The following is a 23,926-nucleotide window of genomic DNA, read 5'->3' on the forward strand; positions in this document are numbered from 1 at the left end:
CTCAGATCAGGAATCAAGACAAAAAGAAAAAGCTGTTTCATCCATGCGGTGTGTTAATCTTTCCAAGCAGATCATGAATTACATTCCCGAAAAGAGCGACATGGCAAGAGTTATCGTTTTCCTTTGGGCCTGGAGGAAGTTCTATCTTTCTGAGAGACAACCCAGGGAAGGCTTGCTAATCATTCATTTTGGTTTCAAAATTCACTGTTGTCAATATCATTAATTAGGTGCATTATACAGAAGTCAGGTAGCTTATGGAGAAGTACGAGCATTCGCAGTAGGGAAAGAAAATGCGTGAGGACAAGAGTTTGCCTTTGCTTTCCAGCACAATAAGGTTCGAAATCATTTCTAGATACAGTGGTACCTCAGGTTAAGTACTTAATTCGTTCCAGAGGTCCGTTCTTAACCTGAAACTGTTCTTAACCTGAAGCACCACTTTAGCTAATGGGGCTCCTGCTGCCGTCGCGCCACCAGAGCACGATTTCTGTTCTCACCCTGAAGCAAAGTTCTTAACACGAGTTACTATTTCTGGGTTAGCGGAGTCTGTAACCTGAAGCGTATGTAACCCGAGGTACCACTGTACTTCAGAAATGTTAACATCACATTAAGTTTTTGGGGATGGGGGTGCATCTGCCTTCTCTAGCGATACGCGGAGAATCTTGGAAATTAGAGACCCATATCATGATCGAAAAGATTGTCCATATTTTACGAGCACATATTTCCAGCACATACTGGAAATTAAAGTAGATCAAAGTAAATCACAGTAGCCCTGGCACGCTAAATCCACTATTTAAAAACACACACATGGACTGTTTGCTGTTAGCAATGTAACAGGGAAATGCACTGAATGCACTGTATTGTGAGGGATGAATGAAAGATTAACATGAAGAGGTACAAAATAAGTCCCATTGCTTTCAGTGGAAATTCAAGGATGTGTTCTGTTGCCAAGGGGGTTACGTCTTTACATCAGCCCTCACCCACCTGGTGTCCTCTAGATGTTTTGAACTACGACTCCCATCAGCCCCACCAGCAGCACTGCTTTACATATTAAAACATAAAGTTAAATTTAATCTTAAGACTCACCAGGAAAAGTAATGGTGCTGATTATCTCCCTGCATGCCCAAATCCAGGAACTATTCTAGATTATCATGCATACTAGCTAGGATCACAGAATGAGGCCTTCATAAACAGCGGCCATGTTCTGATGACAACAGATAGCGACTCTCGTTGGCTAAGGGATGCTTTGAAATGACCATTAGAATGTTTGCATTAGTTCTGAATCCCCCCTCCCCCCGAGTCTGATTTTCTAAGGGCTTTGTGTTATTAATTATACTTGTATATGTTATAGGAAGTGAAGTGAATGATTGCTATTATGAACAGGAAATAGATTTACACTATGCTTGTTACTTTCATCTTCAGGGGAGTCATGGATTCCTTATGTAGCTAGTTAACTTTCCATTGACTTTGTTCTATACCAATAATAGGCAGCAGTTGAGGCAGGAAAGGGAACTGGGCTTTGCATATCAAATCTCACTGAATTTTACATACAAATGAAGTACAGAAATATAGGCATGGATGGGATTTAAGCTACTCGAGAACAGAAATACTTTAACATCCGGACTTGACAAGTGCAATGCTATTACACTGGAATCTAGGTTATTAGCAAATTTTGAATCGTTTAGCTCTACAATTTCCAGATAACATATCTTTATATTTGTAACACCAGACGTTTTTAATAGGTATGTTTACTTTGTCTTCTGCAACAGTGTGCTCATCAGCATAATCTTTGGTTTGTCAAAACAATATCTATAAGCCAGTAGGGTGTATCCTGAATTTCACAAATTAACAAAATATGCAAAACTGTAATTAGTTGAGAATGTTCTTGTTTTCCCCAAAGGGCCCTTTATTTGAATCAATCAGTATACACCGGCTCAGGAGGAATGAAATTGTTCTACTTTCTTTCTCTTGGCAATCAGGATGCAATAGCAGAATGTTTACTCTTTGTGGCATCATTGTTAATATCTGTAATAAAATGAAATTTTTAAATATGAACCTCAGCAGGAACATTTGCAAAGCAAATGAACATAGCTTGGTTTGCATTAAGCGTACCTCGAGAACAGTCGCAAACTACAATATATGCAATAGTTACTTCTCATTATATCTTATGGGGCAGGAGTTATTTCTTCAGTTGTTGTTTGCAGAATATGTGCAAATGGGATTTTCCACTCATGGGATCTTTAGAGATACACAACTATTTGCATCATTCCTACCTATCTCTTGCATTTCACGGAGTCCTGAAGAGATTCTCATATTGCAAACAGGCTGCACACAGGGCTGGCTCATACGGTCTAAAAATATCGGTCCCCTGGATGCAGCCATGAAGATAATGGTGCAAGCATATGAGCTGGTGACAGGCGCTGCTTCTTGGTGGTGCTCTGCATGAGAGGGGCAGCTGTGATGTTGGCATCACAGTCATGTGAACATAAGGAGAGTTTTGCTGGATAAGGTCAACATTCTAGTCCACAAGGAGGCCATCATGCCTTTGTTCTTCAGTGGCTGGTATTCATGGAGATTTCATATAGCCATGAATTTGTCCAATCTTGTTTTAAAACCAACAGAGAGGGCTCCACCTGTCAGGGATATGGCTGAATCGACCACAGGGGAAGAGTTGGACTCAGAAGATAGACAGAGAGAGACAGAGCAGGAGGAATTAGGCTTGACCCTCCTTCACAAAGAGTTCCCTGACTTAGCTAGAACAGACAGCTTACAAGAAGGGGGAGAGATAGACAACAGTGAGAGGGTTGCTAGGCAACCACCAGAGAGTTCTTCCTTTGAGAATGGGGATAATTTCCACCCTCCTAGCCCCCATTCTTAAAGAGCTGAAAAGGTCAGAATGCAACAGAAGGGCAAGAGGGGAAAGGCGGGGCTTTGGTGTCCTTTCTGCTGTGACTGGGATGGAGACTCAGACTGACCAACTCATTTTCAAGAGCGGCAGGCTGGAAACCGTGTGCTGTATGTACTCTGTAAATAAATGTACCATAAAACTGCCAGACGGTCATTAATTCTTATCGAGTATTGCTTGCCTGCCTGAGATCACTACACCACCACCCAAGATGTGAGCTTCTGTCAGGTTACAACTGACCAGAATCCTGCCAATCTTGGAGACTGTAAAGTCAGAAAAAGAGGCATTCTGGGGGCAGAGCAGGATGAATATTGGGTCTTCTGTATCCAATGCTAGCCTGTTTCCTATCAAAGGGGCCTGTACTACACCAGCTTTAAGCATTTTGGGTGGCAGTGGAGTTAATAGTGGATCTATTAGGACAGATGAGGCACTGCCTCACCAAACTTTTTCTGCTCTGAGTCAGCTTCCCCTTCTTGCCTATTACAACCACCCTAGGGGGGTGCACCTCCTTCATGGATCACTGCCTTGTCATGGTGTCTGTTTCTTGGGAGAAACTTGAAAAGGAGAGACATCACCTTGCCAACAAAGGTCCGTATAGTTAAAGCTATGGTTTTCCCAGTAGTGATGTATGGAAGTGAGAGCTGGACCATAAAGAAGGCTGATCGCCGAAGAATTGATGCTTTCGAATTGTGGTGCTGGAGGAGACTCTTGAGAGTCCCATGGACTGCAAGAAGATTAAACCTATCCATTCTGAAGGAAATCAGCCCTGAGTGCTCACTGGAAGGACAGATCCTTAAGCTGAGGCTCCAATACTTTGACCACCTCATGAGAAGAGAAGACTGCTTGGAAAAGACCCTGATGTTGGGAAAGATGGCGGGCACAAGGAGAAGGGGACGACAGAGGACGAGATGGTTGGACAGTGTTCTAGAAGCTACGGACATGAGTTTGACCAAGCTGTGGGAGGCAGTGGAAGACAGGAGTGCCTGGTGTGCTCTGGTCCATGGGGTCATGAAGAGTCAGACACGACTAAATGAATAAACAACAACAACAAAGGGGGTGCACCTAGCTGTCAGTTTCCTCCTCCTTAGTCTCACTGTTGCAGAACTCAGCAGGGAGGAGGATGGGGACAAAACTGAAATTAGTTGGCTCTGCCCGTCATTGGCTCTGTCTCCAATTCCCGTTGCTCTATCTGCCTTTCGCCCTGCCTGTTTCAATGGGCACCAGCCACCACTGTGTGATGGGTAAAACCTAAATTAAGAAAGTGGCTGTCACCACCTCTGATGCAATGCCAGTTCATATGTCGTTTCCTCTGTGTGTCCACAGGGCTGCCCCACTAAGGATTTTGCATCATATGAACCAGCTGATAACCACATCTTTTTAGTACAAGTTATGCTATGTACTCTTCACAGTAGAACTTATTTGCAGAGATGGCAAATCTGACGCTGATAAGAGGCTCAAATTTAGAATTCTTTAAAGAAGACTGGAAACCCTTTCTAGTCTATTTTATAAGTTATTTCCCATATGTGAAGACCACAAGAGGGGATTTGAAGTGTAAGAAAATAGCAGAATATATTAAGCATGTTAAAGAGGATAAAATTATATAAAGTACCTTCTGATGTGCCAATGTAAAATAACCCTGAGTTCCTGGGCTTGGCTGCCTCTTAGAACCACTTGCTTGCATGTTCCACAGGCCTGCTAGATAAGATGGTGACAGCAGACAGTATTTTCGGTTGGAGCAGGGTGTAATGGGAATTGGGGTTGCTTGTGCGTAAACTGCAAACTGCTCCAAGCTAGCCGTATAGCTAAAACTTTCCCTGGTTTGACAGCCCTTGAAACGCGACTGTCTTAGTCACTGGCAGAATCTGTCAGTGGGCGGGACCTAAATTTCTTCCAACATAAAAGTTGCTTGACTCCAAGTCTCCTCCTAGATTCTCTGCGTGGAAGCCTTCTGCGCAGCGTGGGCGTGCCAAGCGGAGGTCCTGTGCTCTCTCCGCTGATTTCACTGGAAGAGTCTCTGAGCCTCCCCTCCGCCTTACTCTCAGCTTCCCCTTTCTCCCTGGTGTCCCCTGGATTTCTTTCCCCCGTGGAAGCTCTCTCTCTCTCCTTGCTAGTTCCCTCCCCTGCATCACTGGAGCGACTTTCCTCTCCTCTTCCCTCTGATGGCAGTTCCCTGACACAGGGAATGAATGAATGAATCTTTATTTGCGTCAACCATCAGTCATAGCAACAAAAGAACATTGCAATATACACAGAACAAAATAAAAAGTCGATTGCCAACTCAGGGCAGGTGGAGGATTTAGTCTTGTAGGTGCATGCCAATAGGTGCATGTTCTCTGTCCACCCCAGAACTGGCCCAAGTTATATGTGATGAGTATATCACTTTCAATAGAAAATGCACTTTGATTTTCATCTAAATGCACATTGCTTTGAAAGTGATGTGGTACAAACAGATCACCATCAAATATATATTAGATCTGTACCTGTACAACAAAAGTGATTTTTTTTTCAAGTTATCCATGTGTAAGCACTTAATTTTAGCTATGAGCCAAAGATATTTTTTGTGCCCCAAAGATATCATTTGTTCCTAAATGTATATATCTACTTGAGCTACCTGAAAATTTCAGGACAATTTCAGGTTCATCGTAAGTCAAAGTGACTCATATTGCATTTAAGACCCTCCATCATGACAGAAATGTTTCTAGAAAGGAACATTTCTTTTCTGTTAATTTTATTCCACACACGTTCAGTAGCTGTATCTACAGCAATAGAGATGAACAAACTTCTGAAAATTGTCCTGCAATTTTTGCAACCAAATAAAAAGGGAATAAGATTTTATCCAGCCTGTTATTTGATATTGCAGGTACTAGATTTATTGTATTAATATGTACCTCGACTTTTAAAAATTGTGATCTCTTGTAATCTAACCAGACTCGATTTTATCAGCATTTTGTTGTAAGGCAAAGTAAAATGTGACTCTGAAAAATGCTCTGATCTTGTTCAATCAGAAGCCCACATAGCAGAGATGTTATCAGGCAGGAGATGGACACAAACATTAGTTACATGGCTCTTTCCTTTCCTTTCTTTTTTTAAGCCATAAAGCAGCACTAAACTGTGCTTATCTTTCAAGAGGTAGAGTGCATGTTTCATTGTCCTTACCAGTCCCGTTGTTTTTGTTATAGAGCTGAGCTCTACCTGTTATAACAGTAGGGTCGTTCCTAGAGTAACAGAAACATATTGTACATCTAGTTTAAACAACAGGCTTTTCAAGCTGGAGGGCACAACTACCACTGAAATAAAAGGGAAGGGCAGCAGCTGCTACAGCAGTATAATATGACAGCCCTGTTAGCCTAAGCAGGGTATGGCCATAAATATATTGTTGGATTTCAGCTCCGGCAAGCAAGGTCAATCTTGGCAGTTGTAGGCCAACAACCTCTGGAAAGACCATGGTTTTCTCAGCCCTGCCCTTAGTGCTGAACAAGGTAGTGGTCACAATTAAAAGATGAACAAGAACTTGCTTTGGTCATTTATTTGCACCTTTGTCTTGGTTGCATCTGCTTACGCTCTTGCGGTTATGTCAAGTCCTAGGATTTAATTGCAGGTCCATTCCAAAGAGAATGCAGTGCATGTAACTGAAATGCTCTTAAATTTTGCCATGTTACGTAGGATTATTATTATTAAAATTTAAATAAGAATAATAAGTATTAATGTCTATGTAAGGTTGCAACATTTAAGAAAATGTCAGCTACATGTACTGCATTCTCTTTGCAATATAAGGGCATTCTCTATAGAATATAAGGGTGGTTTTAATATACCATATTAAAGATTAAAGATGCGTTGTTTGAGTCTCTTTAAAGTTACAAATAAATCCTGCCTGCTCAATATGTGATGGCTTAGGGAAAGGAGCAAATAAATTTACAAGAAGCAGCTAGGTGAGGGCTCAGTCCACATGTTTCATTTGTACACTGTTACAAACCCTTCCTAAAATTATGGAAAGATTACTATTATTGCATAAAATTGATACCTTTTCTTTCCCTTTTCTCCTTTTATTAACCAAGATACCTTTTTAAGCTGTAAAAATATGTTTTATTCAACATTTCCAATTTCAGGGCCATAGATATATTTAAAAGATAATTTAGAAACCTGTTGGAAAATAGTACAGAACATATTCCCTGCACATTATAAAAGTGCTTGTAGACTAAAAGTCAATTAGACAATTTGGGCACCACACGTACAGTGCCTTGGGTTGCATGACAGAAGAAAAGTAGGGTATAAATATCTCTTTGTTTCAGGGAATGAGAAGGTAGAGTTTTGTGTAAAACACATAAGTGGAAAAGCCATAATAATTTTTGATTGAAATTTATACTTCTAAGTAAAACAAAGGGGAGTGGGGGTAAGTCTTATCATCACCACTACAATCATTAAAGAGTGGATAATGTTTTTATGTTCCTGCCATTACAAGACATTTTCCACAGATTAATGCACCTGCTACCAGTGGCTGTAAAAAAATTGAAAATGTACATAAAGTTAACTGAAAATGAAAGACTATTGCTTTGCATGAGGAAAGTGTTTCTTCATTATTGCTACCAAGTAGCGTACCAATTCTACATTCTTCCTGTAAAAATTACTTCACAAATACCCATGTCTCCCTGGTTTACTTACAGTTACACTATCTTTTTTTCCTTTATTATATTCTTGGTTGGCTACATGAGCATCACACAGGTTTAAAATGCCTCTGCAGAAAAGGTCACTCTTTTTTTCTTTCAGAACATTTCTTTGCTGTTCTTGTTCCCAGAGGCAAACCTAGAATCAACAATCAATAAAAGAACATCACATAACACTTTGACTTACCTTTGAGGAATATCCATTAGGTCAACGCATTTTACCAGAGCAAAGAATGATTTTTTTTAAAAAAATTATTATTATTATTATTAGTCAATTGGTTTAGATATAATGGCATTTCCTAATTACTGGGTGGAAATTTCTTTAAGTGGCTATGAGCCGGTTCAGTCTTATATCCACATCCATCTTTTATGGTTCCTTCGAAAGGTAATGAAAGGATTTCATTGTGATAAATTTCCTTTTTTCTTTCTTACTGCTGTTTTTTATGGACTGAAGTGCTCCCTTGTTATAACTCTGTCTCCAAAATGGATATGGGCTTGGAATCCTAAAGGAAGGGCTAATAAGTACACAGACTAGCATGTAACAACTAGGACAGCGGCGGCAAAGTACCAAAGGTAATCATCTTTGTGCCGCAACCTGTGAATTCTAAAATTTGTGGGCTGCAGGATAGCAGGATGAATTGATGTGTGCAAACGGTGCGCCTGTGTCTGGGTGGATGTGCGTGAGTGTGTGCAAAGGGGAGGGGAATAAGAGAGAGGAGTGCTCCCCTCACTTTTATCTTTGGTCCCACCTGCCACTTGTTCCAGGCCCGAAACTTCAACAAGTCTCTGCACACTTGCTGCAACACCAGACTTGAAGTACAGTGGTACCTCTGGTTATGAACTTAATTCGTTCGAGGAGTCCATTCTTGACCTGAAACCGTTCTTAACCTGAGGTACCACTTTAGCTAATGGAGCCTCCCGCTGTTGCTGCGCTGCTGTTGCACAGTTTCTGTTCTCATCCTGAGGTAAAGTTCTTAACCTTAATTACCACTTCTGGGTTGGGCAGAGTCTGTAACCCGAAGTGTTTGTAACCCGAGGTACCACTGTAACTGAAAGTAATCTTACAATGACCAACAGGTGCACCGCCTATGTGGGGCTGTGGGGGCCAAGCCCCCCCCCCATTTTTCACTGAGGGGACCAGGCCCCCTCAATATTCCCCAGCCGGGAGGGCCCCATTGGGCCCCTGCCAGGCCTTTCAGAGGGTGTGGTGGGCCCTGCTGGGCCTCCTCTCACCGTAAGACATCATATGTGTCATAGCAAATACAGTTGTACCTTGGTTCTTGAACAGAATGCGTTCTGGGAGTCTGTTCGAATTCCGGAACTGTTTGGAAACCAAGTTGCAGCTTTCGATTGGTTTGCAACCTGTTGGAAAATGTCCAACATTCAGTGTCCGAAAATCATTTGAAAACCGGAACACCCAGTTCCGGTTTTTGATAGTTTGGGAGCCTAAACGTACGAGTTCCAAGGCGTTCGGCAACCGAGGTATGACTGTATGTGAAAGACATTACTTCAGTCATGATTCTTTTCTTAAAGACTGTGGCATAGATTGCTTAGTGAGAGTCAATGGAAGGTGATGTATAATTTCTAAGAGAAAAGACATAGCCCACAACCTGCCTCTGTGCAATATATTCTGCCCCTTCCTATCAGTCTTGGATGTGCAAAAGTGGGTTGCGAATTATCAGACGGTACGAAAGCAGCACACAATTGGAGGCAAGCCTTATTTCATTATCACTTTGCTAAAAAAATCCATCCCGGTCAGGCTTTCCTTTAAGACTTGTACATAAGGATGGTAAATTGACAGCATCAGAGTTTGGGGTGAGGTGGTGTGGGGAGAGAGAAAGAGAGAGTTGTCTTCGACTTGATTTCAACCTTTAAAGAAGGGCAGAATTGTATTTTGTGTATTGCACCTTGTGGAATTAGAGCAACCGTAAAGAAAACTGGCCCAACATCTGTCTTGTTTCAAGTGGATTGTCAACAAGGAGAGGGGAGGAGGGAAAGGTTTGCAAGGGATGTTTTAAACCCTCAAGATAAACTGTCGCTTAGAACCTTGACAGACAAGAGCTTGACACACGGCTGCTCCCCAGAGGCCCTCACCTCCATGCTTGGCAAGCTGATCACGGTTGCTGAGCTGTGACGCCACAGTTGCTTGCCTGACCTGACATAATGGGCAGCTATTTACTGCAAACAAGGTAGATGGAAGAACATAGACATAAATGATGCTCTGGTGTAAGAACGAATCCACTAGAGGCCTGGACAAGCTTCTCATCTGCAGGGCTTCCCCCACCCCCATCCCCAATCCCTTGGCTAAGGTTGTTTATTTGAGTCCCTTCGGACAGTGACCAAAACCCAGCCACAAAACACCCACTTCAGTTCAATAGAGTGGTTAAAGAAGCAATTGTATGGCTATATCCCTTCCTAAGCCTAGATAACCACAGCATCAGACTCTGTGTTCGGAGCTCGTTTTGTCCATCTATTACTATGCAAAGTAAAACCACTGGCCCCAAGAGAACCCGGGAGTGTGCTGTCAGTCTCACACAAACATGTAATCACAATCAAGCTTGATCTGAGAAGGCAAAGTGTCAAGAGCTGTTGCAGCGGATCACGTGAACACTGGCGTGCCCGTAATATTTATGAAGCCAGCTGACCTGTGCACTAAATGACCTCAAAAGGTGCTTTGTTCTGCAAGTTGTGCTCCTTTCCATTCACCAATGGGGATGTGTGGGAATGAAGGCACTTATGATATTTCTTCTATACAAAGATCGCCTGTGTGCAGAAGGAAATTGTGTCATCATGTGCACAAATATGGGTATTTGAAGGAAAACAGATACATTTCCCTTCCTTGAGCTGTGTTCACATTCCCACTTATTGTGCATTTGCCACATTTTTCCAGTGCTGGTCTCTAATCCATATTTGCAGGACATAATCCAAAATGCATATGCACCTGGTACTTTATTATAAGATGCTGCTGTCTGATGCTTCGTTTCTCAAACCAGCTTCACAACAATCAGAGTCTTGGAGCCATTCCTAGTTTGTCTTCAGCCAACATGTGCACCTTGGCAAAGACATTCCTCCCTGTCAATGGCTCCGAGTGTACACACAAACAGAAACTAATGGAAGCCGTGCTGATGTGAACAGCTGGGAGGGAGAGCTGTGAAACGCAATGGGGAGGAAACAATTTCACTGCCAAACTTGGCCCTTCAGATGTTCTGAGACTACAATTCCCATCAGCCCTGACCACTGGTCCTGTTAGCTGGGGATGATGGGAGTTGTAGTCCCAAAATATCTGGAGGGCCGAGGTTGAGGAAGCCTGTATTAGAGGACTTTAGGCTAGCTGAGCTTCCCCAACCTGGTATTCTAGAGATATTTTGGGCTACAACACCCATCATCACTGATCATTGGTGATGCTGGTGGAGAATGAAGGGAACTGTGGTCTAAAACAGGGGTAGACAACCTAAGGCCCATGGGCCAGATGTGGCCCAATCACCTTCTAAATCCGACCCGTGGACGGTCCAGGAACCAGAGTGTTTTTACATGAGTAGAATGTGTCCTTTTATTTAAAATGCATCTCTGGGTTATTTGTGGGGCATAGGAATTCGTTCATATTTCCCCCCAAAATATAGTCTGGCCCACCACATGGTCTGAGGGATGGTGGACCGGCCCCCGGCTGAAAAAGGTTGCTGATCCCTGGTCTAAAATATCTGGACTGAGGAAGGCAGTGCTAGCTTCAAGATCTCTAATGTAAAACCAGTAGGAACTGCCCAACAAAGCTTTTCTACTAGACACATGCAAAGGGAATGATAGAAAAAGCTTCTCCAACTTTTGATGGGCCCAAAGCTGCCTGCAGGTTACTACTGGTTACCCTCACCTGGCCTGTCAAGAGATGGGTGCTTCCAACAAAGTGCTTCCCCCAAGTCTGGGGTCCCTGCCGAGTGAGACAGGTCCTTGTGATTCTTTGTAGAGGCAGCTAAGATGTAATGGGATGCCATCTCCCCCCGACAACATGAAGGAACCCTGCGCTCCAACGAATATTTTCACATGCTTAATTCTAGGGCAGCTGGACCAATCATTGCCAGAAGCCTTGTTATCTGCCTTGAACGTGTTGAAGGGAGGCAAGCAAGATAAAAATTAAAGCAATTCCCTCCCATAGAATGCTCTAAAGTGTTGAATGCAGTAAGCTAGGGGAGGATAACCCACCAGACCGCCCCTCAAAGCATATTTTACTACCCCCCTCAACCAGACGAATTTTTGCAACAGAGACAAAAAGAAGCAGCCCAGCTGTGGGGTGGTTAGGGAAGTTTACACCCTGGGCAGCTCTGAGAAGCTTCCAACAAAATATAAGGGAGAACAACAAAACGTCAAATGCTTGCCAAAATAGGTCTCTCTTCACATGTCTATAAAAAAGTCATATTGTAATTGTTTATCTCTTTGACATCCAGAAAGAGGGCGTTACAGAAGCTGGGTGCAGCTACTGGAAAAGTCTTTTGCCTGTAACTGGACGATGAAGATGGATTCAGTATAAGGTATTGTAAGCTACTTCTAGGTTGTTCTTGTTTTTATAATACTTTACACAGTACAAAGTGTTTTACAGGCTTTGCGTTTATTATAGCATAAAACGACTCATGATTAGGACTCCAGCATCATACCTAATAAGATTTTGTTAGGCAAGTATCAAGTTTGTGAATTACTCTCAGAGGGTTCCAGTGGAGCTAACTCTGCAGACTGTATTGTGTTAATAGTAGATAATCAATCACAAATGAGATAACACATTCCACGTGTGGGGCGAATGTGACACCAGATTATTTGTATTAATACCCTTGTGGGATATTTTCAAGTTACTACTTTTGAATATACACTCTGGGATAACTTGACTAATGTAATAAAAGCTCCATAAGATATCAGATGCACCAATCTAATTCTTAATATAAACCTAACCAGCCATTAAAACACATTTTTTTCCACATTACATTCTCCATTACCCATATAAAAGAAATCATAACAAATGTTCATTCTAAAATGAAGTTAGTGTTTAGTTAGAAAATAAAACATAAGGAAAAGGGGAGAGGTCTTCCGATTTTCTTTTTTTTTTGCAAGTAAATTTTTATTCAGAATTTATAAAAGAAAAAAAGGACAAACAAATACAGAAATAAACATTTTAACATAAATTATTCATCCTATTTTCATGCTATACAAAAAGTAAGCGTACAATCATACAAAAAAAATAATATAAACATTAGGCTCTACTTAGCCTTTGACTTCCCTTCACCCTTTTGGTAAGTATCAAATAAATCCCGGGTTGCGTAATTAGTTTATTAAAGTTTATAATTATTAGCTGATAAAGTTTTTCTAATACCGCCAGTTCCTCCTATATATCTGTTCCAATATATTTCCAAAATTTACTCCAATTTTTTTGAAATTTCTGGTCGTCTTGGTCTCGTATTCTGCCTGTTAATCTATCTAGCTCAGCATAGTTAATCATTTTGACCTGCCAGTCACTTACGTTAGGTATAGTTTCTGTTTTCCAGTTTTCAAGGGATCAGAACCTGTAATGTTCGTAAGGATGGTAATATTATTTTACCTCATTTTTAGTGGTTCCACTCGTTAAGGGATCATAAAATTTTGGTTCAGTGTAGCTGTGGTCAGGTGAGATGAAGGATCACCATGAATGTGCAGTTAATCACTTGCCAATATCATGGAAACGACCACTAAAAATGTAACAGCACAACTTAACTAATGTTTTAAAATTTATTATTATTTATTAATTTATACCCTGCTTTTTGAGAAATATTGTTCACAGAGAGGCATCCATTGTTTTACAAACATTGCAATATATAAAATAAGAAAAAGCAACACATTCCGTAAATTAATCCAATGAATAGAAGAGCAGGGCAGCTTTTCAAATCCAAGGACCTACAGCATAAAATCCTCACTATGCACTCACTACCCACTAAAAGCTACAGAAAAGAGATTGTTATTATTTATTGAATTTATATACCGTGCTATACCTGGAGGTCACAGGGTGGTTCACAGAACAAAATCAAAATATAAAACCACAGAATATATAATCAAAATAAAAGTAACAACCCTATAACCCCCCCCCCAAACCCCACTACACTTTAAAAGGGCATAGGATGTCTATCAAATCAACCAGAGGCCTGGTTAAATAGGAATGTTTGATCTTCAGAGTTCTCATACACATCACAATGGATGTGTCCTGCAGGGTCCCCAGAGGCACAGAGTCCCACAACTGTGGGGCACATATGCACCATATTTTTCTCTGTTATTCTTGCTAAGTTAACACATTAGAATAGGGATGGAAGCCCTCTGGCCTTCCAGATGTTCTTGGACTCCAGCTCCCATCAGTCCAAGTCGACATTGGCAGTAATGAGGGATGATGTGACTGGCAGTCTGGGAACATCTAGAGGGTCACAGGCTTCCCACCTGTTTCTGAGCATTGTAAAACATTTTGGAGCCCTTTTTAAGGACCAAAAAGCGATTTGGAAATGCCCTTGTGAACACACAAAATGAAAACAAAACAGGAAATGCAGCAACATCTGGAAGGCCAAGCTTCTTCATCCTTGCATTGCATGATTGTTCTGGGAATTCTTTTATCACAGGACACCATTTTCCTTCCTTCCTTCCTTTGAACAAGTCCAAGGAATGTCTTTTTCCTATCATTTTTGCTTGACATCGTCAATTCAGTGAGTGACCAAAATTGCCTGATTCACCTGAAGGCTGATTCACAGGACAGCTCCCAAAGTAGCAAGACCTCACTTAATTCAGTCCATCCTTCATATTAGGACACCTGGGACTACCATAAAGCTCTTCTTCTTCCTGACCAGAGTTGTGCTTGCACTCTCTATACCCCTTCCTCATTTGCTCACCCATATCCAGCGCCCCAATAGAAGGCCCTTCAAGTTTTATGGTCCTTCAGTCTTCTATAAATGAGGCAGAGATATATCATTGGATATAATTCAGCCACCAACTAAGTGTTCATTGAAATATGCCAAGGAAGCAATGGGTGGATAATGTTAGGGGAAGAGTTGAAAGAGGAAGAACAGAGGTCAAGATCACCACTAATACATTTTCTAGAGTCTACCTTCAGTAGTGTGTAGTAAAGTCTTAAATCTGTTTATTCATGAGTTAGTATTCATAGGCTGGATCCTGTAGAGCAGTGGCTTTCAACCAGTGTGCTGTAGCACCCTGGGGCACCTTGAATGATGGTCAGGGGTGCTGTGGGCAACACTGGCCTCTGTCCCTCTTTCCTTCCCTCCCTCTTCTGATGGCCTCTTGCATCTCTGCCTCCCAAAGGCTTGCACAGCTGTTCCCCACCCAGTATTTCCCAGCTTCTGCCTTCTGAGCTATGCTCCTCTGCAAACCACTGTTCCAAATCTATACTGTCCTCCTGCTCCTGGGAAGATTCAGGATCAGGGGGTGGGGGTGGCTCCCACCATTCTTCCTCTGATTCCAACCTTTGAATTTAGCGGGACTCCCATGTGTCTGGGAGTGCTGTTTTACATTGCAATCCTGCGGTCACTTACAGGGGAGTAAAAGCTCTATGCAACTCTGTGGGCCTTACTTCCTCAGATATGTGTTTCAAAATTCTGTCTTCATTCTTCCTTGGCCTCGGTTCTCCCTGAATACGTTTCCCATACTTGCACATAACCAGAGTTTATGTTAATCCTGAGCTATCATCCCCCAGCCTTATATTTTTTATATAAAAAAGGGTGTAGTGATCAGTATCCATCATCTTTCCAACTGCCTTGTCACTACATCAATTAATACAATTGAGCAAAAAATGTCACAGGCCCGGCGGAAAAACCTTTCCGCAGCCTTTCAGGGGGAAGTTTAGTTCCAGCTTTTTCGCCTTGCATTAGCTCCTGTCATCCACAAAACAACAGAACCCAGTGGTGTCAATTATATTTGATTGACTGAGTAAAGCACACACACAAATAAGCGAAAACAATGGACACAAAAATCTATATATGACTCCCCTTGTCAGCACGAATGCTTGTCTTCTCCATTTTCATGCTGCACGGTGTCCTGCTGCTATGGGCTTAAATGTTTCCTTCAGCCCCCAAACTATCACCAATTAAGTTAGCAGGGTCTTCAGAGGTGTCAAACGACTCCCTGGGCAATTGGCTGTAACTGCTGTTCAATAAATGAGGTCTAATTTATCAGTTTAACTTCACTTTTAAAAACCTAATGTCTCACGGTACCATGTGCTATTTGCCCAGAAAGTGAAGGGATGCCTGCCATGGCGTGTTTTGAAAGTTAGAAGAAGCTCTTGTTAACAGCGCTACATTTTTTTGGTCTGTCACGCCTTTTCTCCTCTTGTTGAACGATGGATCTGAATAAAATATACTCATGCAGCTCATAGTTATACATCATTGGGTCCTACAGAAGCCTTCAGGCAGAAAGCGGATAAATAAAAAACAAATGTGAATTACGGCAGGCTTGTGCTGTCTTTGGAGCACATGATTTTAAAGGCACTGGGCTGGAGCAGTGTTTGTTTGTGTGTTTGCGTGTGGATATTTGCATCAAGATTTAGCCTAAACTCTGTTATCAGTGCCATCAGTCCATGCAGTGTATATGCTAAATAAAAATTGTGGAAGTCCTGAACTTTTGCCTGGGTGGAATGAAAGACCAGATGCAGCCTAATGAGCTGGTGCTTGATTCAGATAAGACAAACAGTCTGATGGTCATCAGACAAACGAAACTCGGATTGAGAGTATAGCCTGTTCTGGAGAGGAACCAGACTAATAGCTTGGCACTGCTTTCGGACTCAGCATTGGTTCTGGAGGGCCAAGTGTGGCCAGGAATGCTTTTGTCCAGCTTGGACGATTATACCTGCCACACCACTTCTTGGAGAAGGCAGATCTGGCCACTATTAGCCATGCCTTATCATATAGACTACTGCGGTGCACTCTCTGTGTGGCTGCCCTTGAGCAGCAAACTGGTGGACAATGTGGCAGCCAGAGTGTTTTCTGATGTGTGCTTTTCTCCCTTTTGTTGAGGCCAAATAAAACACCGATCATAGGAAGATTCCTTATGTGGAGTCAGATCATTGGCTCATCTTGCTCACCATTGTCTATACTGATGGACAATGGCTCTCCAGGGTTACAGGTAGGAGTGTCTTGCTCCAGCCCTACCTGGATATGCTGGGGATTGAATAAATAAATATATACTGAATTCCAAAATAAAAAAATTCCTTCCAGTAGCACCTTAATGACCAACTAAGTTAGTTCTTGGTATGAGCTTTCGTGTGCATGCACACTTCTTCAGATACACTTCTTCAGATGGGTATCTGAAGAAGTGTGCATGCACACGAAAGCTCATACCAAGAACTAACTTAGTTGGTCTTTAAGGTGCTACTGGAAGGAATTTTTTTATTTTGACTATGGCAGACCAACACGGCTACCTATCTGTTACTGAATTCCAAGTGGTGGTGGTTGGTGGGACAGGAGGGAAAGTCTACAGGTGAATATTAATTTCATCATCATCATCATCATCATCATCATCATCATCATCATCATGTGAATTTGTATGCCAGCCTTTACCCATGGAGCTCAGGTTGGTTCACATAGTGCAATATTTACAACTCTTACCACATTGATGAAAAGACTCATCTGATCAACAATATGATAACAAGAGCTTACAAGAACTCTGTTTACACTTCATGGCTCGACAGTACAAGTGACATACATAACTGGATGTAATGACAAAAAGTTCAGTGAAGTACAATTTCACCATCTCACATAGTTCAACCATTATGAGAGATGGCCAAATATTTTGATTTTGGCTACTTTCAGTTTCTATTCCCCCTCTCCCCCCCCAAAGAAGATTCAATTCACCACATTTCTGAATCAGTTTACAATTTTGTAAAAAGAGACCCTGAAAATTTGTCAGAATGGTTTTGTTTGTTTTTTTTGCAAACAATGTTATCCAATATGCATTTGCGTAAGTTATTGCCACTAACCGATGAATTTTCATGCACACTTTCACCTAATATAAACATGTTTGTATAGATTTATTGATTGGAAAGAACTGCATTGCAAAATTCAGAGAGGTGTGAATTTCACAAGAAACCTGTGTCTTGGCTGATGCTTTCTCAGAAATTGCAAATTAAGTAGGTTTGCATTAAAAAGTGACCCGCATCAAATTTCTCCCCCTTTCCTATTTTTTTCTTCACCTGTTTTTATGTTCTCTCTACTCTTCCTTGTTCTTAAAATATTTTATTTACTTGATCTGCCTTTGATTCTCCCCCCGCCCCCTTCTTCAATCCTTCCTCTCCTTTCTCGGGCTTTAAGACCTTTAAATCTTGACTGCATTCCCTCTCCTTTCAATCGGGAAACAACTTTAACAATTAATAATTACCTTCAATAACTAAACCAATCCAGCTGCACTCGTGATTTCACTTTGGCCTACATCTGATCCTCTTTGAACAAACCCACACTCTATTTAAATTATTTGAAGAACACACTTCTTACCCATCTGCCACGTTGATGTGCTGGGATTCCAAAGTCCCTCTTAATGTGTGCACATGCATCTTAAAATACCAGTGGAAAGAAGCAGTAGATCATTTTTCATTAAACCTTTTGGGCCCTTTGTCCTGTTGTGGGCTACTGCCCCCTAGAGCCCTGAAACAAGCTTGCTTATTCAAAAGCAAAGCTCATTTCCTTCCTCTGAATTTCAGCGTACTTTTCTGCTTGCAGAGAAAACCAGAACTCTTGGCGCTCTTCCAACCCTTTCTCCACCTACTTTGATCCTATAAATGAGCAGGGATTCCCCCCCCTTCAACATAGATTGCCCTTCTTTAGCCCTCTATAGAACAAACACTGGAGTCCTTTAAGTCTAACACAGCAATTTCTGCACTGGGACTGAGCCAGAAATGGAGCTAATCTCAGTCCATTACTCTGCTAATGCTTATCTTGACCTTAGGACTATTTCAAATACTCCGAGAAGTCATTAGCACTTATGGGCATCAGTGCTTTCTCATTCCCACATTCTTCTATTAATTGTTCTTCCAATTCAAGTGAGGAACTGCAGGTACAAAATATTTCTGCAGTAGGCATTAGCGAGTAAATGAAAAAAAAGGCTATGGAGGCATGCATTTAGCATAAAGCGAAAGCCGGAGGTGGGGGGGGGGGACACACGTCAAGTTAAAAACATCACAACAGAACAAGGTGAAATAAAGCAGAATGCATGAGTGGAATGCGTAAGCAAACACACCAGAAAAACACTCCAGCAATATAAAACAGACGAATTTAATTTGCATGAGGATAATGACTGTCTTCTCTGATTTAGGAAATAGCACAAGCCATGGAATAAATGATGGTCTTTTCTTATTTAGGAAAAGGCACAAGTGGTCATTCATTTTCCCCGACAGAATGCACTCCAAATGGGATGGGCTAATGCAAATGCATATTACAGGGCTTCCTCTATTTATTTTTTTAAATAAAGATTTATTCTTCATACCAAATGCCAGGGTGGTATACCACATGCTCCACAAACAAAGAAAGCATAAAACATCATTAAAGCAATACAGAATAATCATAAAAATGACTGGTGCATCTAAAAATGTTTAAGTAGCTGAATAGGTCTGTTGGAATAAAAAAGTCTATAACAGATGCCTGAAAATTAGCAGTGAGGATTCCTCTCTGCTCTGCTGGAAGAATGCTCTACATCATGTGACCGGAAACAATAAATGCCCAACTTTTAGTGGGGGCTGCTCAGGCCTCTGTAACATGGGGTTACAGTGATTGGGCTGGAATTTATGGACACTGGCAGGCCCAAGCTGTTCAGGGCTTTGTTATGTCAATGTAGCCTTGACCATAGATTGTACAGTCACTCCAGATTCAGATGCTATGGAGCAAGAGATGCGTGTCATAGAATAACAGAATCATAGAGCTAGAAGGGACCTCAAGGGCAATCTAGTCCAACCTTCTGCAAAGCAGGAATCTCAGCTCAAGCATCCATGACAGGTGGCCATCCAACCTCTGCTTAAAAACCTCCAAGGAAGGAGAGTCCACCACCTCCCGAGGGAGACCGTTCCGCTGTCAAACAGCTCTTACTGTTAGAAGGTTCTTCTTGATGTTTAGTCGGAATCTCCTTCTTTGTAACATGAAGCCATTGGTTCGAAATCCTGCCCTCCAGAGCAGGAGAAAACTAGCTAGCTCTACTAGAATCACAAAATGTGTGCTTCAAAATCAATTGCTTCAGATCAGTTAGAAGCAATGAGAAACTTTCTATGTTTAATAGGAGGACATTCTTACCAGAGGGCAAAGACCACCAAGAAGCTGCATCTTCCAGGGAGAACATCATGGCAAGAGGAAGACCAACCTGGATCCATCTATCAACTATCTTCCATGTAACAGCCCTTGAGATATTTGAAGACGGCTATCATATCTCCTGTCAGTCTCCTCTTTTCTAGGCTAAACATACCCAGCTCCCTCAACCAATCCTTATGTTTCCAGACCCCTGATCATCTTGGTTGCCCTCCTTTGCACACATTCCAGCTTGAAAATCCAAAAGGATTGAACTTTGGCACACACACACACACACACTGCAACCAACTGAGCACAACCAACCAAGCTCTGGAACCTCTAATCCCTTGCAATGCTAATAAAGATAAATATATAAAGAAGCCACCCCCACACTAAGAAGAAGAGGAGGAGTTTGGATTTGATATCCCGCTTTATCACTACACAAAGGAGTCTCAAAGCGGCTAACAATCTTCTTCCCTTCCTCCCTCACAACCAGTGACGTAGTGTGGGGGGTGCAGGGGGGGGGGCCGGCCGCACCGGGCGCAACATCTGGGGGTTAGGGTTAGAGGGCGCAAATCCACGGGTTAGGGGGCGCAAATTACTTGCCTTGCCCTGGGTGCTGACAACCCACGCTACGCCACTGCTCACAACAAACACTCTGCGAGTGGGGCTGAGAGACTTCAGAGAAGTGTGACTAGCCCAAGGTCACCCAGCAGCTGCATGTGGAGGAGCGGGGAAGCGAACCTGGTTCACCAGATTATGAGTCCACCACTCTTAACCACTACACCACACTGGTTCACACTAACACTATGCAATACCCCCACCTGCCCCTCTTTCTTTCCCCTTTCTTTCCCTCCAACTGCAAGATGTCTGGGACATTTCACAAACTCTGAAAAAGACTCTATGAACTGAAAGCGGAGATCCTTCATTAGCAGGGTTGTTGTAATATTTATGATACAGGCAACGTATTTATAATTAAGATTTGAAAATTACAGAGGAAAAATAATGATATGCAAGATGATGAATGATTGAATTTGGAAGCCAGAGCAAGGGGGAGGAAGTCAAACAAGACGCATTTGGTGTATAATTGAATGTAAAAGTGTTGTTATTAAAAAATAATAATTGGAAAATGAAAATATTTTTAAAAATGAAAAAAAGAAATTGGCGATCCTTGTCTATTTGTTCATTTCATAACACAAGAAAATCCTCATTAAAAATGAATTTTTAAAAAACAATAGCAATGTGCAGAAATAAGGTGTCAGAGTTGAGAATTAGGCTGAAGCGAAGCAGGTAACTTGTGTTTGATCCCAGTTCCTTGCTGTCCTTCTTTAATCTGGGAATGTAATTTCTTCCTTTCAACCAGCTGCTTAATCCCAGGAAATGTCTGAGATCCAGATAAACTTCATTTTGTCTTAAGTATAGACTGGTCCTAAAGTAGAACCATTTTTTTTTTTTACTTGTTCAACAATGTTATGAGATAGACAAATAGCTGTGACATTAAAGAATCACCTCAACTGGAAAACCAGAAAAATGACTATGTAACAAGACCATTAAATCCAATACCTTTTATTCTATGTAGCACACCAATACAAAATATAACAGCATAAAAATGTCACAGGACAGTCAAAACACAATATGTCAATATGATGGAAATATGAAGAGGGGAAAATCAAACTTATGGCAGTGTCCTAATTGGTAAAAATCACAATCCACCGGCAATGATCCTTCTGTGCTGCTGGCAAAGTCCAATCAAAGAGTAAATTGATTCAAATGCTTAGACACAGACTGTAGATACAACAAATGGGTATAAGGCCCCCAGAGCTGAGAGATTTACTGTTTATTTGGGATTTAAGCATTTGCAGAAAGATTCTGCCTCAAAAACAGTAGCTCTAAACTCTCAATACAATGTAAAGCATGGAATGCTGTTGGCTAAATAAACAGGCCGTATACCTGTAAAACAAACTGTATATAAGAGAATATTTGCAAATATGGAGAAAGGCTAACTCATAATTATTAGGTAGTTCAGCTATAGTATTACTGGCTAGCAAACCCATAGCTGGCTTGTTAAATCAGTTTATTGACCAGAATCTTAAATCACATTCAGACTGTATCTTAAGGCTCTGGTAGGTGAACCACCATTAAACCACAGTTCCATGTTTTCATATACAACAAGAAACTGCAGTATAAGTTTACCAGGATTGGTGCACAGAAGCTGGCATGTGAATGGAGGAGACAATGGCGAAAGTACAGGCCAGATTCATGTTCCCGGTTTGCTAAACTGTAGTTTAATTATCCACAAGTTAATAAAACCACAGCTTAGCATTATGTGCAAATTTGGCCAAAGTAAATTGAATAGTGCTCCTTCTTCTCAGTCCAGCCTTGTTTGTGCCAACTGTGATCAGTAAGTTAGTCAAGGGAGGATGCTACTAAGTGAAAGGTATTATTTTGAGAAGGGTGGGTGGTTTTCTGGCCCATAAGAGCCTTCTAAATCTATGATCATGGAACCAGAGGGCTATAAGTTTCTTCCTATACTAAAACAGGGAATTTTGAATTGTTACTCTTCCCAAGGGTAAAAAAGTCCCTCTGCATTTGTTACTTTGTGTAGCGTGTAGTTCAAATCCTAGCTAGGTCTTCATGGAGTGGTGGGACCATTGCTGTATCTCAGACCTTCCAAGTGTCCCTGTTTTCCAGGAACAGTCCTGTATTTACAGAAGCCGTCCTGGTTTCTGATTTGATCCCGGAATGTCCCACTTTTCCTTAGGGCGTCCCTATTTTCATCAGAGAAATGTTGGAGGGTATGGTAGAACGTCCCTATTTTCAATGGAGAAATATTGTAGGGTAGGGAGTTATGCAACCCCCGAGCCAAGGGGATAAGCAACTATACAACCTTTAGAAGACAACTGAAGGCAGCGCTGACTAGGGAAGTGGCCAATTTTAATCCCATAGCACGTTGTCTTGAGTCATTATTCCACTCAGGGGTCATCTGGGGTTGGGGGGACTCAGCCTGCCCACACAAATATTGGAGGGGTATGGTATCTTCAGTCCTGCCATTTAAGTTAGCTGGGGCAGAAGATGGGGACGACGACATGCTGTCCCAGCCTAGAGCTACCACAGTGGTCAGGCCCAGATTGGGCCCTATCCCATCATGTGAAGGCAGCGGGGTTGGCTTCTAATGCAGCAAATTCTGGGCTAACTGAGGACTTCCGTGTCCCCCAGAATGCCTTCCACCTGGAGGTTTCATGGGCAGAATAGGGAGCTCCACGCCAGCAAAGTGCCACCAGATTCACTCCATAGGCAAAAGTTGGCAGTGACATATCTCCATCCAACCCAAGTTTCCCTCCAGGCTTGCACAAAGTGGGGTTGGGGGTGGGTGGGTTAGATTGCAGTGTTGTGCTGTAATCCTATACCCACTTACCTAAGAGGAAGCCCTGGGAATTAATCACACATTTTAATTTGCCCTTCACTGAATGCTCTGCTAAGCTTCATGGAAAATCACAAATTGCAGCATTTATTTCATCCCCCAACATACCTCAGTAAATAGAAGAATGATCACCTATAATGGAGCTGAACTACTGTATGCATTGAACACAGATCAGGAGGGAGTAAATGCCAGGAATGTTTTAATTGCAAAAGAGAGTTTTGGTTTTTTCGTAATCGTTTCCCAACTGCAGATTCTGCAGATGCTTTTTTTACTAATGTTGTCCAGTTCCTATAGCTTGCGCACAAAACACCACTGCTTCTGAGGGTCTATATGGATATTTATGCTTGAAATGTTCTTACACATTCCACTGGGTTTTTCAGCATAACATCTCCGCAGTCCCAGAGTTTTTCCTTATGAGAGATTCTTTGCTAAATGGTTCTGCATGAAGAACCAACCTATGGAATCTTAATTTAGCTATTGTGATAGCACTACGCACTTTCATTTCTTTAAAAAAAATGAATGAAATTTATGCATTCTATCTTTTGTATACAACATCTAAATGAGAAAGAGAACGGGGAATATTTGCAGGCTTACTAGCAAAAGTCTTATCTGAGGGAGCTGAAATACCAATCAATGGCTCATTGCGTTTTGTGTTTTTATGTATTAAAAAAAAAATCAA

The 23,926-nt window shown here is 41.7% G+C and overlaps 2 long non-coding RNA genes across 5 annotated transcripts in view; one reads left to right on the forward strand and one right to left on the reverse strand.

The window, feature by feature from the left end:
- The window catches only part of LOC310688334, a 35,873-nt gene extending 15,901 nt beyond the window's left edge, over positions 1-19,972 (forward strand). Inside the window, exons 4-5 of one of the 2 annotated variants that reach the window (XR_014516858.1) lie at positions 12,000-12,083; positions 19,822-19,972. This is a non-coding gene — a long non-coding RNA (uncharacterized lncRNA). Of the gene's footprint in view, positions 1-70; positions 576-11,999; positions 12,084-19,821 lie in introns of those variants that run through there. The other variant, XR_014516859.1, reaches the window with a different exon arrangement.
- LOC310688330 lies at positions 1,880-9,586 on the reverse strand. Of its 3 annotated transcripts, none has more exons than XR_014516852.1 (4): positions 9,471-9,586; positions 7,562-7,702; positions 4,512-4,594; positions 1,880-2,022 (listed from the first exon to the last, which is right to left on the reverse strand). It is a non-coding gene; the product is annotated as an uncharacterized lncRNA (long non-coding RNA). The 3 variants fall into 3 exon arrangements; XR_014516853.1 differs by lacking the exon at positions 9,471-9,586 and adding an exon at positions 8,629-8,790; XR_014516854.1 differs by lacking the exon at positions 9,471-9,586 and adding an exon at positions 8,629-8,790 and having other exon boundaries at positions 4,512-4,597.
- Positions 19,973-23,926: the final 3,954 nt, after the last annotated feature.

Source organism: Podarcis liolepis (genome assembly GCF_965112155.1).
Source record: "Podarcis liolepis genome assembly, chromosome: 11".
Classification (NCBI taxonomy): domain Eukaryota; kingdom Metazoa; phylum Chordata; class Lepidosauria; order Squamata; family Lacertidae; genus Podarcis; species Podarcis liolepis.